Source organism: Paroedura picta, chromosome 2 (genome assembly GCF_049243985.1).
Source record: "Paroedura picta isolate Pp20150507F chromosome 2, Ppicta_v3.0, whole genome shotgun sequence".
Taxonomy (NCBI): domain Eukaryota; kingdom Metazoa; phylum Chordata; class Lepidosauria; order Squamata; family Gekkonidae; genus Paroedura; species Paroedura picta.
In genome coordinates, this window is record NC_135370.1 from 57,106,997 (window position 1) to 57,120,715 (window position 13,719).

Here is a 13,719-nt window from a genome sequence, read left to right on the forward strand (position 1 = left end):
AAGAGTGCTTGCACAGTTATTCTTCTTCCTGCCTGTCCCCAGAAGTTCTTTGGGATTTTGCTTTGGTAAATTTGTTCAGTCACCCTCACCTACCTCACCCAGCTACTGTGAGGGTGAATGAGGGTTGTAAAACATTCTAGGTACAAAAAGCAAAGAGCTCTGAAGAAACAACAAACTGACAGCAGCCCACTATGAAAAGGCACAGTAGGGCCCGAGACACAGGCACACTTCAGTGGTCTGCGGGGCGCAACAGTCATTCACATGCGCTGCTGCACTCAGAACTCAGCTTTCACACACCCCAGAAGCAAACTCGGTAGGATGCCGCTTTGTGGGCAGATTCACAGGGCAGTTATTGTTGCTCATAATAAACAATTCTCTCCTGGATTTAAAAAAACAAACAAACACGCACGCTGCACAATGTGTGGTGCTTACTGTGGGATTTAGGTTTTCACAGATAAACTAAACATCTGTCACAAGCCCTGAGAGGTGACTCAGTTTTTCCTGTGTTCTTTATTGAATTTTGTTTACCTCAGTGCATGGCATTCCACAGTAGGGGAGCTGCAGCTTTTATTATGTTCTCTCTCTCTCTCTTTCTCGCTCTTGTCAGTGAGTGTTCTTTACTTATATAAACAAAATTAAGCTGCAGGGAGTCGATTAATAAAACTCCTACTTAACACACACAGACACACACATACATACATATAGCAGCCTACCCAAAACACACCGCCAATCTTCAAGGCAAGTTTTAATCTCCCAGGAAAATCAATGTTACTTTGAATAAAATTCCCGAGAACAGAGATTACTTAAGGGAATCAAGCTCCAAAGTTTGATTGAAAAATATAGATTTTCCCCCACCCTTTACCTCAGCAGTACAATGCTGCAGCAGATATAAAAATTTGGTGTAATAATTATGCCAGCCCATAAAGAAACTCCAGGTGCAATTCCCTAAAGGCTTCTTTCAAACAAGGTTTGGAATAAAGGCAAAAAATAACAAAATGAAAAGAACTCTATAAACTTCAATGGTGAAGGAGGAAGCAGTCGCCTGCAAAAGCTGAGTGCCTATGTGAATTCACATGTACATGTGCACATGCAGAATGCAAGACAATTCTACTGTATTCTCTGCTTTGTTTTTTGGTCTTCAAATAAGATTCCTTTCCATGGTTGTTTTCTTTAGCCCTTGAAACCAGAAAACATTTTGGTGGGCTTGGTTTTAGTTGTGTCCCTTGTAGTCTTAATAAAATGGGCATTCTTTTTAAAGCCAAATGCTTTAATCGGTGGATTATTCCACTAGTGCTGAGGAGTAGCCCACTTTAATGAATGGAATTAAAGGAGAATATTTGTTTTTAAGACTATATTTGTGTCCTTCTCTTCAACAAATCACAAAAGTTCTTTCCTGCTCACATTGGGCAGTTTTTGTTGATTACGGTCTTTTATACTTACTTCTGCATCCCATGTGACCGTGCACTCATGGAAAGCAAACTGTGTGAGGGTGTTAAGTGCCATCAAGTCACTTCAAGTAGCAATCCTATGAATTAATATCCTTCAAAACTTACTAAAGCTAATTAATCATGTCAACTGTTAAATGTTTATCCATATCCAAGAAAAGTCATACTTAGGTGTGAAATATTGTTTCAGGGCATTATGAAATACTAATATATGGGTTGGATCCTGTAACTCTTATCTGGTAAGTGAAGATTCTCCTTCCAGAGGAGAATCCTCTTTGTCCAGGGGCATGATTTCATACTCCAAATCAGCATCTCACTTAATGGAAGAGAGTCATAGGATCCAATAGAACCAATTATATACTCCCCCCTCCCTGAGATCCCTATAAGATTTTGGTAATGTGAGAATGTTTGTACATGTTACCAACGAATTAAACGAAAAATATCCATTAAATTAAAATGACCTGATCTTCTGACAGCCTCTATATTCAATTATGTTTAAGCTAAAGGGGGCTTATTATTGTAAAATGTTATTCCCCTATTCGTTAAAATCCAGATAGAATAGGCTTGGTGGACAAACCTGTTGGGAAGCTAGCCATGCAAAGCTATGGAGATCTCATTGGAACCAATACGTAGATTATAAACCTTTGGGGAATAGATAAGGTTTTATCCACAGGAGCCTTATCTAACACCACAAGTTCTTAGGAGATAACTGATTATAATATGTATATGAATTAAAAGGCCTGCTTTTCTTTTGACTGGGAGAGATACCAACCCTATCTATGGCATGTTTATATCGCCAGTCCTCCAAGGAGCTCAGAGCTTTGCTCTTCATAGTCTTAATGCCACACTCTAACCCAGGGGTGTCAAACATGCAGCCCAATGGATGGAACCGCCTTGTCTAGGGCTCTTATCTGGCCCAGGAGCAACTGGTATGAGAGATGTAAGGCAGGCGGGGGACAAATGGGTGCACACAGTGAGGTGCTTGTGGTCAAAGCTGACAAGAAATAGAAAGGATATGGCTAGGGGAAGTCTAAGAGGCTGAAGTGAAATAAGATCCCAGCCTTGGAGGTGAGTGGAGGAGTGAAGGTGAAAGGGGATGCCACTGTTGCTGCTGCACATCTGACCAGCTGCAGAGCTAAGAGGCAAAGTGAGTGTTGCGGCAGGTGGGGGACAGTGACCTCCCTTTTTTCCTACCTGTTGTCAGCCTGTGAGGAAAAAGGGGTCAAGGGAGGACAAAATGTGTCCCCTGGAAGTTTTGGAAGCAGCCTCTTCATCAGGCCTTCCCCTCAACTTCTGTGGGAAATGCAAGAGGTATTAGAACGGGGCGGGGGGGATCTAGGACAGCCATGTTTGGACTCCCCCATTCCTAAGTTAGCATCCTATTGTCTGGGTCACCCAGGGCCAGTTGCTCATCTCACAGAGATCCTCAGAGAAAAGAAGAAAACAAAGAACAAGAGACAGATCGTAGCTGTGCTCAGCTGTTGAGGCTGGACATATGAGGGCTGTTGCTCAAAAACTACTTTATTTACTTGCAAAGATGATTCATCTCCAAATAATGCGGTATATACAAAATTTGAATGGAAATGTAAGATATCACTCCATTAGGGTATTCCCTTGGGGTAAAACTAGTGTTGCATATAATTAAATACATTTATTGGGGCTTTTTGTGGGTTCCTGGTAACTAAATTGCTTTCACTGCTAGGAATCATTGCTTTTGTTTGCGTTTTGAGTAAAAATAACACTGTTAATTGAGCTTGCCTGTGTCCTTTATCAAATTTATATCTTCAGTACCAGGCATTACATTTTATGATGCATATGGTCCAGCCCAACAAAGTGACATTTATGTCAGATCTGGTCCTCGTACTAAATGTGTTCAATACCTCAATTCTAACCAATATACCCTACTGATTCCATCTAATTAACCTGGCATGTACTTCTATCCTTTGTTGTAATTAAGCTGTCTAAAAGCCTACATGGTAGACAGACTTCCTTGAATAAATGAATTCATATATAAAATGTTCTAATGAAGCAAGTATGTTTAACAGCAGTAGACCCACCAAATGGTTAGATGGATTGGGGCTGTTATATTATTGCTCTCATGGTACAAGTTCACCCTGCCAGCCAAGTAAAACAGTCTTTGCAGCAAGTTCAGCTTTGTTCTTCTTCTCCAGCCCCCACACTCTTCTACAGGAAACAACTTCAAAGACAACAGCCCCCTCTCTGCTTATCCTCTGTAAATGTTCTGCACTCACTTCTTTTGTGATGGTAACGTTTAGATGAGAGATCTGAGGTCAAATGGGAAAACAGTGTGCTAACTTGGCCAGACAAACAAACAAGCAAACAGATGTGCATGCTAAGGCATTGGATAAACAAGAATAACACGTGAAAACCTTGCCTTCATGATTGAGCATGAGATTAAGAAAGCAGAAGTCCAGTAGCACCTTAAAGACTAACGATAATATTTATTCCAGCAAGAGCTGTCTTGACACAGAGCTCACTTCTCCAAATGCTATGAAGAAACCAAAATTGACGTCAGTAAAGGGGCAATCAACTGTCCCTTCCATGTTGTATCATACCATAACACTTTGCTCCTATCACTTAATTTCCTCATGCTTCAAACTGCTTCTCCACTGATTAGCTGTTGTTTATCCTGCTTAGTTTATCTGCACCCTAGGAGGGAAATGCTAGAACCTCTGATCTCTTCTAGCATTAATTAAGTGTAACAGCCTAATCTATTCCAGTCTCTTACACAGAGAATCACACATGAAAGATTTATGATGGTATTCATGCCAAACCTCTCTCTGCCCTCAGTTCCTCCAATCCTCGCCTTTCAGTCATTTTCCTTATTAAAATGTATTAAAGGAACACACCATTCTGCTCCATCATATCTGAAGAAGTGAGCTCTGACTCACAAAAACTCAGGCAAGGATAAATATCTTTAAGGTGCCATGGACTTCTGTTTTATTTTGCTACAATACATAGCTATCCCTCTGAGAGAACACTGGGGGGCTTTCCGCACCGGGATCCTTGTAGCAAATTGTTTGCTGAACGAAAAATCGCCATTTAAAATAGTGCAATTCGTCATTATGCATACCTGACTTTGTAGTGGAATCCAGTTGCGTTTCTATCGTTTCCCACAAGCTTCCGGTCTCAGCAAAAATCGCTAGACAGGAAGCGCTATTGCCAAGCTCGTCCCGCCCCTGACCGTCAAACAGCCAATGGGCAGCCGTTAGCATGCTCCCAAACAGCCCCTTTCCCTTTAAGAAAGGTTTAAAAAAAAAACACACACATACCCATTGCAACGAATATGTGTTGATTCGTTGCAAGGAGAGACCCATCAGCTGGCAGGTGTGTTTGAGCTGTCATTTCATCGTTGCCACGCTCCCCCAAGTGAAACCCCCCCCCCTCACAAGCCCGATTTTCGGCCGAAAACAGTGTAAAAATTAAAGGGAAAATACATCAGCAAACGGGCTTGTCTGTTGTTTGTGCTTAGTGACTAAACAGCTCTGGGGAGGGACTGAAGCCGGGGAAGCCTCTAAACAGGCTTGCTGGTGGGTTGAACTTCGCTCGCTCGGAGAAAAAAAAATGGCGATCGCTTCGCCAGAAGATCAGAGGAGAGAGCCAGGGGGAGGGACTTTGTAGAAACCACAACAATGGTAACGCACAGAACTTTCCCGCTAGTGTTGCAGATTGGTTGCAGGAGTGTAGCGCTTTCCGGAGGGTGAATCCACTTTTGGGGATTTCCCTGAAAGCGCTACAAGGAAGCGCTTTTTGCGGATCGGTTTCAGGTGTGTGGCAGATTGTCAACGACGTTGTGCATAATGGCAAATCAGTAGCGTTTTCAATTGGCAACCATTGTGCGATTTTGAAGGTGTGCGAAAAGCCCCTGAGTAACCTGGCTGCAATTTCCATAACCTTCTGTGATGGCAGAAACCACTGTAGCAGCTGTCTCCAGATGCCACTAGGATTACAGTAACATTTCCCTGTGCCATCTTACACTGCCATGAAGAAAACAGTTCTTGGGTGCATAAGATACCAGAGATCTTAGGTTTGAACAGACTGATACATATGATCAACCTCAGGATCCCATTTGCTGCATAAAATTCCTGCCTGTGAGTACCTCATAGTGACCATGTTCAAGATTATGGCGGGCATGCTTCAAACCAAATGAAAGCTTGTCGCAGCATGCAAAATTCATCATCTGGCCCATGGAGTCATAACAGCTTCACTGACCATGAGCCTTGTAGTCAAGTGATCTGGCTTCATAATCATGCTTATCAGAGGAGACATTGTTTCTTAACTTCACATCATTTATATCTGCTTTGCCTTTTTGTAAGGACTTGGGCTGCCAACCTCCAGGTTGGGCCTGCAGATAACTGGGAATTACATCTGATCTCCAGACTCCATAAATCATTATTTATTAATTTGAAACATTTATTCAACTTCACCTGGAGAAAATGGCTGCTTAGGAAGATGGAATGGCATTATAACCTACCAAGGTCCCTCCCCTCCCTAAACCCCACTCTCTTGGACTCCACCCTCACATCTCTAGGCATTTCTATGCCTGGAGTTGGCAACCCCGCTGAGGCCACTGAACTGAAGGACCAGCAAAGGTACCACAAAATGCTAGGAAATGTTCGTCTCTTCTCAAGTTCATGAAGTTAATTCATTGTCTGTTTTCCAAGGATTTAGTTAGACTGATAGATGCTGCTGATCTCTGCCCCCCTGACTGCTGCTGTATTTTCTAATAAGTGTTTTCCTTTCTGTTTTAATGGCCCTTGTTCTGGTTGTACTGTTCTGCTTGTAGGTGCTTTTCTTTTGTTGATTATTGTAAATGGCTATGAAGTCCACTATAGATCAAAACAGCAGGCTAAACAAAGAAATAACAGTTCTTCTGAGACAGGGAAATTATTCTTTCTCCAGCAAACCTTTATGTTGGGGGAAACCCCAGAAAAGTGAAATAGAAGAGAGGAAGTTTCTTGAGGTGTAGCCGATTCTTCTTGCCATCATTCACACTAACTAGTAAACAGAATGGATCTAAAGATCTCAGCTATTTCCTTTGCCAAATGGCTAGGTGGGAATGGAGAATGTGCCTGGAGTGCCTCATCATAAAAAAGTTGGAAGCCTTTTCACCTTGTTTTACAACGGAACCTACATCTAGTTGTCTGGGCATTGGAGTCAGAGAGAAATACAGCACAACGTTCCCTTCCATTAGGGACTGGCTTTGCTGGAAAGAGTCATTTGGTTTAGGACTGATTGCAGATATGATGCTAATGGCCAACACAAAGGATGCAATCAACCTCCTGCCGAAGCCACTAACAACACTCTACTGTGCTCCATGAAGTTTTAACAAGAAACTTTTCCTGTCAGTATCAAATCATATAGCCTTCTGCTAAGTTCTTCACCTTGAATAATGAGTGGGAGTTGGCTGAGACCCAAGAAAAGCTGGGGTTTGTTACCCCTGCTTTTTACAACCCAAAGGAGTCTCAAAGTGGCTTACAAGGTGGCCTCTCCCCACAAATCCTTTGGGATCATTCAACTGTTCAGCCATTACTATCTATATATTTTGTAACACACTAATTGAAATTATGAATGCAAATAATTGGAATAAACATTGAGATATCATAGAATCATAGAGTTTGAAGGGTTCTCCAGGGTCATCTAGTCTAACCCCCTGCACAATGCAGGAACTCACAACTAACTGCTTACTCACAGTAACCCCAATTTCATGCCCAAATGATCCCCCACCACCACCACCAAAAATCTCCAAAATCCAGCCTGGCCTGAAGGAAATATTAAAATTAAATCTCATAATATGTTATGCACATTCACATACCAGCTCAACCCTATCCTGATATAGCAGAAATAGCTGGGTGGCATCAGCATATTGATGACAACCCAGTCTGAAATTCCAGACCAGTTGGGCAAGGGGCGTGTGTAGATATTAGATAACATCAGGGACAGAATAACTGCCTGTGGGTCTTCACACATTAGGACTCGCTGCTGGGATATTTTCTCCCCTGGTACCACCCTCTGTCTTTACTCTAAACAAATTTAAAATACTTTTACTAGACCGTTTCCACACTGGGAACTTCACTGCTTTGACTTCTGTGCGGGAGCACAAATCTGTGGCAGACAAGGTGCACTGGGCCAAATGCTCCCCCGTATGGGAGCAGGAAGAGGCAGGGCAACCTGCCCCAGCTCAGACTCCAGCCTGCACCCTGGTGCAAAGCCTCCTGTGTGGAAAAGGTTCTACTGAAGCATACATAAATTTTTGGAAGTCAGATTTACAGTATGAAAGAGAAAGCAGAGATAGAATGGCCATTTTTATATACAACAGGTTCTCAGGAGGGATGGCACAGAAATTTTCTAAACAAGAAAGTCCCTTGTATTTAAACAGAAAGAAATTCTACAGGGGAAACTTTTTCCTGAACTGGAGGTACAGTTTAAAAGGGTTTTTTTTTCTTCATGAAGGAAATTCAGCACATTAAAAAAAAAAAACATGATTATAATGCCGCAGGGCTGTCAGGACCAAATCCCTAGATATTAGCATCCAACATGATATCTCAGAGTTTTCTCCACCATCTTTCAAGGACAAAGTTAAATTGCAGAGTTAGTAGTCGGAATATGAGGAAAACTTCTGGAAAGCAGGTAAGTAATCCCTTACCAAAATCTGTTAGGAAAGCCTTGAGTTCTCTGTCCCTTAAAAAAGTAAACAACAATTTTCCATTCCTTGCCAACTGCTACATCAAGTAGTTCCTTTAAATTGCAGGCTCCATCTCAAAATCTCAGGGTCTGAGTCTTGGGAGATTTAAAAGTCCTACCATCCCTGGCTTTCAGCGAGACAGAGAATTTTATTGAGAGGTTTGACAGAAGATAGAACAGAAGAAGAAGTTCCATTTATTTCTAAACATCTCATGTCAAAGTATCAGGGCTGCTGGAGGCAGAAACCAGGTGTGACTTAAATGCAAAAGGCAATTTAAGGTGAGAAGCCTTTTATAACTGTAAGGTGAGAGCGCAACAGGAATCTGCAGGTGCTCAGATCAAAAAGTCAAAATCAGCAGGGAGCCATGCCAAATGGACTCAGAAAAGAACTCAAATCTTAGGAGGAATCTGGACAAACAACCCAAACTTAGGAGTGACAGAAGACATAACTGTTTAGAGATAACCAGCCCGTCCTAAATAGAGATCTACTTATAAGCACTTCAAATCTGTCCTTATAATGTATTTAATGTGTGAGCTTAGTTACATAGGACAGCCAACAGCCCTGGAGAAAAGCTTCTCTTCTCATTGAATGCAGGCTTCTTGTGTGGAAATGGTCTTTTTTCCCCAAGCATGTTGACAACCCAGCTATTGGTGACCAGCCGTTTTACTTACCAAAGTTGCCTTGTCTTCTCTAGGAGGAATATGGTTTCTGCACAGTTAAGGCACAGGAGATGGGTACATTACTACAAGAAATCAGGGATAAGAGCCTTGGCAACCAAGGTTATAATTTAACTTGCAGAATTCACGGCCATAAGTTTACTTTAAAAAAAAGAACCAAGCTAATAGAAAATATAATAGAAAACATAGCTAACATAATAGAAAAATAGCAAATCAGTTGCTGATAGCCCATATACAGAGAAGGAACCTCCATGTTCGGAAACAGTATACTGCAGAATATCAGTACTAAGGACCAAAAGGGTAAAAGGTCTGTGGCCTTACTGCCTAATTCTGCAACTGCAACCATTAACAGCTGACGATACTTGGTAAATAGGCTGCCATTTGAGCAGGGATGGAGTCTCTGGATCATGCAGCCACTAAGGACTGGTGTTTAGGAATGACAACCTGAAGTAGGAGAACCAGGCCTGATTCCGCAGGGAACCATGGATGCAGGGTTAGCCAGTCTTGCCCAGTGCCTCTAACATTGGCTGCAAGCCATGTGCTCTCCTATGCTGGTAACCTCTTCACAAGCTTTCTGCCTCTTGATGATCAGGAGAAATCTCTGGAGGCGTTTGGGTCTTGTGAGCCCCCTGGTCTTCATCAAACAATGGGTTTGTTCCCAAGTCCTCCTGCTCCCCCACTACGGTGGCCAATTCCAGGTTGGGAAATTCCTGGAGTTTTGGAGGTGCAAAATTTGGGGGCAAATTTTGGGGAGGGACTTTAGTGAAACTGCCATAGACTACCCTCCAAAGCAGTAGTTTTTCCAGGGGAACTGATCTCTGTCAGCTGGAGGTCAGTGTTCATTCTGGGAGATCTGTAGGCCCCATATGGGGGCTGGCAACTGGCAACATGCCTTGGGCATGTTGCTGGCTTGCAAACTCTTCATGAGAAAGGGACAGCATATGAACTGATGTCAGGAGGGATACATGGAACAAAGAAGTGCCCAAAGAAGCTCCCAGGGGAAAAAAGAGGAAGTGGTAAAGAATCTGAGAGGACAACCCTTCTTGAAATCCCCTTGGTTGCTATCCACCCACCACACTACTGCTTCTCTGTCCATTTCAGCATTTAAAGGAAATCTAAGAGGAGAGCTGGGCATTAGTACACTAGCCAGTCTACCTGACTCCTCTCTGACCACTCAAGCAGCTACATAGCACTGGGCTCTTTGAGAGACATTATGATGTTAAAGGGTTTGGTGAAAGTGAGACAGGGAAACTGCTACATGGGAGGGAAGCCAGGTACTGGCCTTCCTCCAAGAGAGTTGCTAGCAGTGGAGTGTGAGATGTCATCAGGTTTTCAAATCAGGACTCCACTGATGTCTTTCTTTACCCTCCACTTATTTCCATTTCCTCTTCTGCTCCCCAGTGCATCTCTCTTTCTCTCAGGTGGTGGCACTGCAGCACTGCATCTGACCTGCCCCTTAGATTCTTGTGAGACATCTAAGCCATTTCTGAATCATTAGTGCCCACCACTTCCAACATCTTCTGTCTTTTAAATTATTTGTTCCTAAGTTATGTTTCTTTGTTTAAAAATGGATTGAAAATGTCTTATTTAATGACATTTTCTTACAGGCAGTATCCCTGCGCTCTATCCAGGAAATAACACAGTTTGCATTCAGAGGACCCTACTTCTTGGGCTTTCATTTCCCCCCTCTCACTCTCACACCACAATCTCCTGTGTAAAAATAATTCACCCTACTATAATCGCTAATCAGTAAACATGTTTAAAACCTTTTTTTCTCTTTTCCTCTTGAAGGTATAAGTTCACAGGTTAAATAATACAAAACATTTGACTTAGCGTTTAATGAACTCCTCATTCAAAGCATATGTTCGCAGGGGTGACCAAACTGGCTCTCCAGGTGACATCATGCTGGCAGAGGCTCATGGGAATTGTAGTCTGGACATCTGGAGGGCCACAGTTTGGCCACCACTGGCCTAGTAACTGGAAGGTGGCTGGGGAAGGGGCGGGACTTCAGCAAGTTACAATGCCATAGATTTCACCCTCCAAAGCAGCCATTTTCTCCTTGAAGGTACCAAGCACAGGTACCAGCCACCATGCAGTCACTCTTGGAAATGTCAACAATCATGGCAGTTTGCCGTCTAAGACAACAGAGATAAGAATAAAAACTGACGTGGTATTCTTCTGGCTTGCATTGGGTCCACTGAAGTACTATCCTGGGCTCTTGGTGGGGGAAAGCTACCTCAGAAAGTACTGTAAGAGGACACAAGCAAGCAAGGGAGGGAGGGGGGATCTTTAATTTTCTATGGAAAGAAATATTTTCATAAGGTTTCCCCTTTTTGAAGAAGGCTTGACGTGACTCTCCTAGCAATTCAATTGAAGCCATGATGCTTAGCAAACCAGACTAAAGTTCTACCCAGTGGTTTTTAATGACATTTGTAAACTAGGAGACAGTAAAAAGAACAACAGTTTCTGAAGTCCACACCAGCCTGCAAGATAGCAATATCTCTTTTAACCAGCTCATACTCTTTCTCTGACCCACAAACCATCCTTTAGGGTGGCCTTGTAAAGGAGACTAGACAATTATACCCTGGCCTGGATATCCCAGGCTAACCTGATCTTGTCAGGTCTCAAAAGCTAAGCAGGGTTAGCTCTAGCTAGTATTTGGATGGGAGATCACCAAGGAATACCAGGACTGTACCATGAAACCAGGCAATGGCAAGCCACCTCTGAATGTCTCGTGCTTTGAAAACCACCATGTCAGTTGTGAATTAACAGCAAAACGAAGAAGATTCCATTCTACGGTGCCTTCACACAGGCCTTTGGGGAAGGCAGTCAGATAGAATGTGCTGGGCTCCCTGGACCTTTCATGTTGTTTATGGTGTTGACTATTTTAACACTGTTTTAACTTATGGTTTATTGTTGTTTTTATACTTGGGGTGATTTTTGGTAGAGCAAGCGAGAGATATCTTAGTAAAAACAACTCCACTTTATAAATTATTGGATCATTTGTGACATGCTGTGCCAGTAGCTCTTCTTATTAGCTCAACATCATTTGTTTTTCTCTTGTGTTTCCATGAAATATAAGGTTAGTTTTCCATTCTTAAAAAAAAATAGAGACAAGCAGCTTTTAACGCTGACAGCAGTGACACAAATTTTGGGAAAGAAGACTGTAGGGAGCAGATGGCAAATTGATTGGTCCAGCTCAACACATTGTGCTATTAATTTGCTTTGTTGTGTGTGTGTATTACAAAAGACCCCTATTCATGTATTTTCTTTTTTTTTTCTTCTGAAAGTGCTGCATGTACACACCTCCAATGAAGTGGGTCACTGCAGTTTGTTGATGATGACAAGAATTATCAATATCTTTATTCATGGACTCGGAGAGCAAACTGAAGCAGGCCTATTCAGAAGTAAGTCTGATGTTATTCAGTGGAGCAACGCAAGACTAATGCGACTTTAGAAAGCCCCCCTCCCTCTCCCTCTCCACTTCCATATCCATCTGAAATATAGATATAAAATCAATGCTATCCTGATCCATATAGGCAGAACTGGAGCACTCAAGAGAGTCTTTAGCTTTTTAAAAAATTAATGTTTACAAGTATACTTTGTATATATATATATATATATATATATATATACATACATACATACATACATACATACATACATACATACATACATACATACATACATACATACATACATACATACGATACGATACGATAACATTTATTGTATGTAGCCAAAGGCCGTTACAAAACACAATTAAAACAATATGGCATAAATATAAATAAAACAATATTTCTCCAATATTGTGTACATAAAATTGTAAACATGGACTACTAAGTTACAATAAAAGGGATAAAATGGTGTATCAAGGTGGAGGCTCCTGTAAAAATGCATTAGCTCAGATCTTCTTGGCAGACAGAGTGAAAAGTGCCACCCTATATGAGATATAGGGGTCGACATCTGATAACAGATAGGTGACTTTATTAAAATCAGAAATATATTTTTAATGATGCGAGCCACCCCAACCCTGTGTCAGAGAGAAGTAGCCAATAAATACAATAAATTCAGCTTGGTGTAGTGACTAAGAGCAGAGGCATCTAATCTGGTGACCTGGGTTGGATTCCTCACTTCTCCACATGCAGCCAGCTGGGTGACTGATAAAGCTGTTCTAACCGAGCAGTATGGTGCCTCTTGTGGCGCAGAGTGGTAAGCGGCAGAAATGCTGTCTGCCCATGAGCCTGGGAGTTCAATCCCAGCAGCCGGCTCAAGGTTGACTCAGCCTTCCATCCTTCCGAGGTTGGTAAAACAATTACCTAGCTTGCTGGGGGGTAAAACGGTAATGACTGGGGAAGGCACTGGCAAACCACCCCGTATTGAGTCTGCCATGAAAACGCTGGAGGGCGTCACCCCAAGGGTCAGACATGACTCAGTGCTTGCACAGGGGATCCCTTTACCTTTGCCTTAACCGAGTAGTAATATCAGGACTCTCAGCCTCACCTACTTCACAGGGTGTCTGTTGTGGGGAGAAGAAGGGAAAGGTACTTGTAAGCCACTTTGAGAGTCCTTCTAGTGGATGAAGGTGGCATATAAAGCCCAACTCTTCTTCATCATATTCTAAATAATAAGAATTCCAAGGAAAGTGATGCTAAGACAGCAGTCACAATCCTACTAAAGTTAAGAAGAACCATGGGTTTTTGTACCCTGCTTTTTACTGCCCAAAGGAGTCTCAAAGTGGCTTGCAATCACCTTCCCTTCCTCTCCCCACAACAAGTCAAGGCACTTCTGGCAGCCGAGCAGAAGTTTCCTGCCTCCCACTGCAACCCATTCATCTCTTAGAAGTTCTGCTTCTCTGAGTCTGGAGGAGGGGACCCTGAGCAATAGAAGG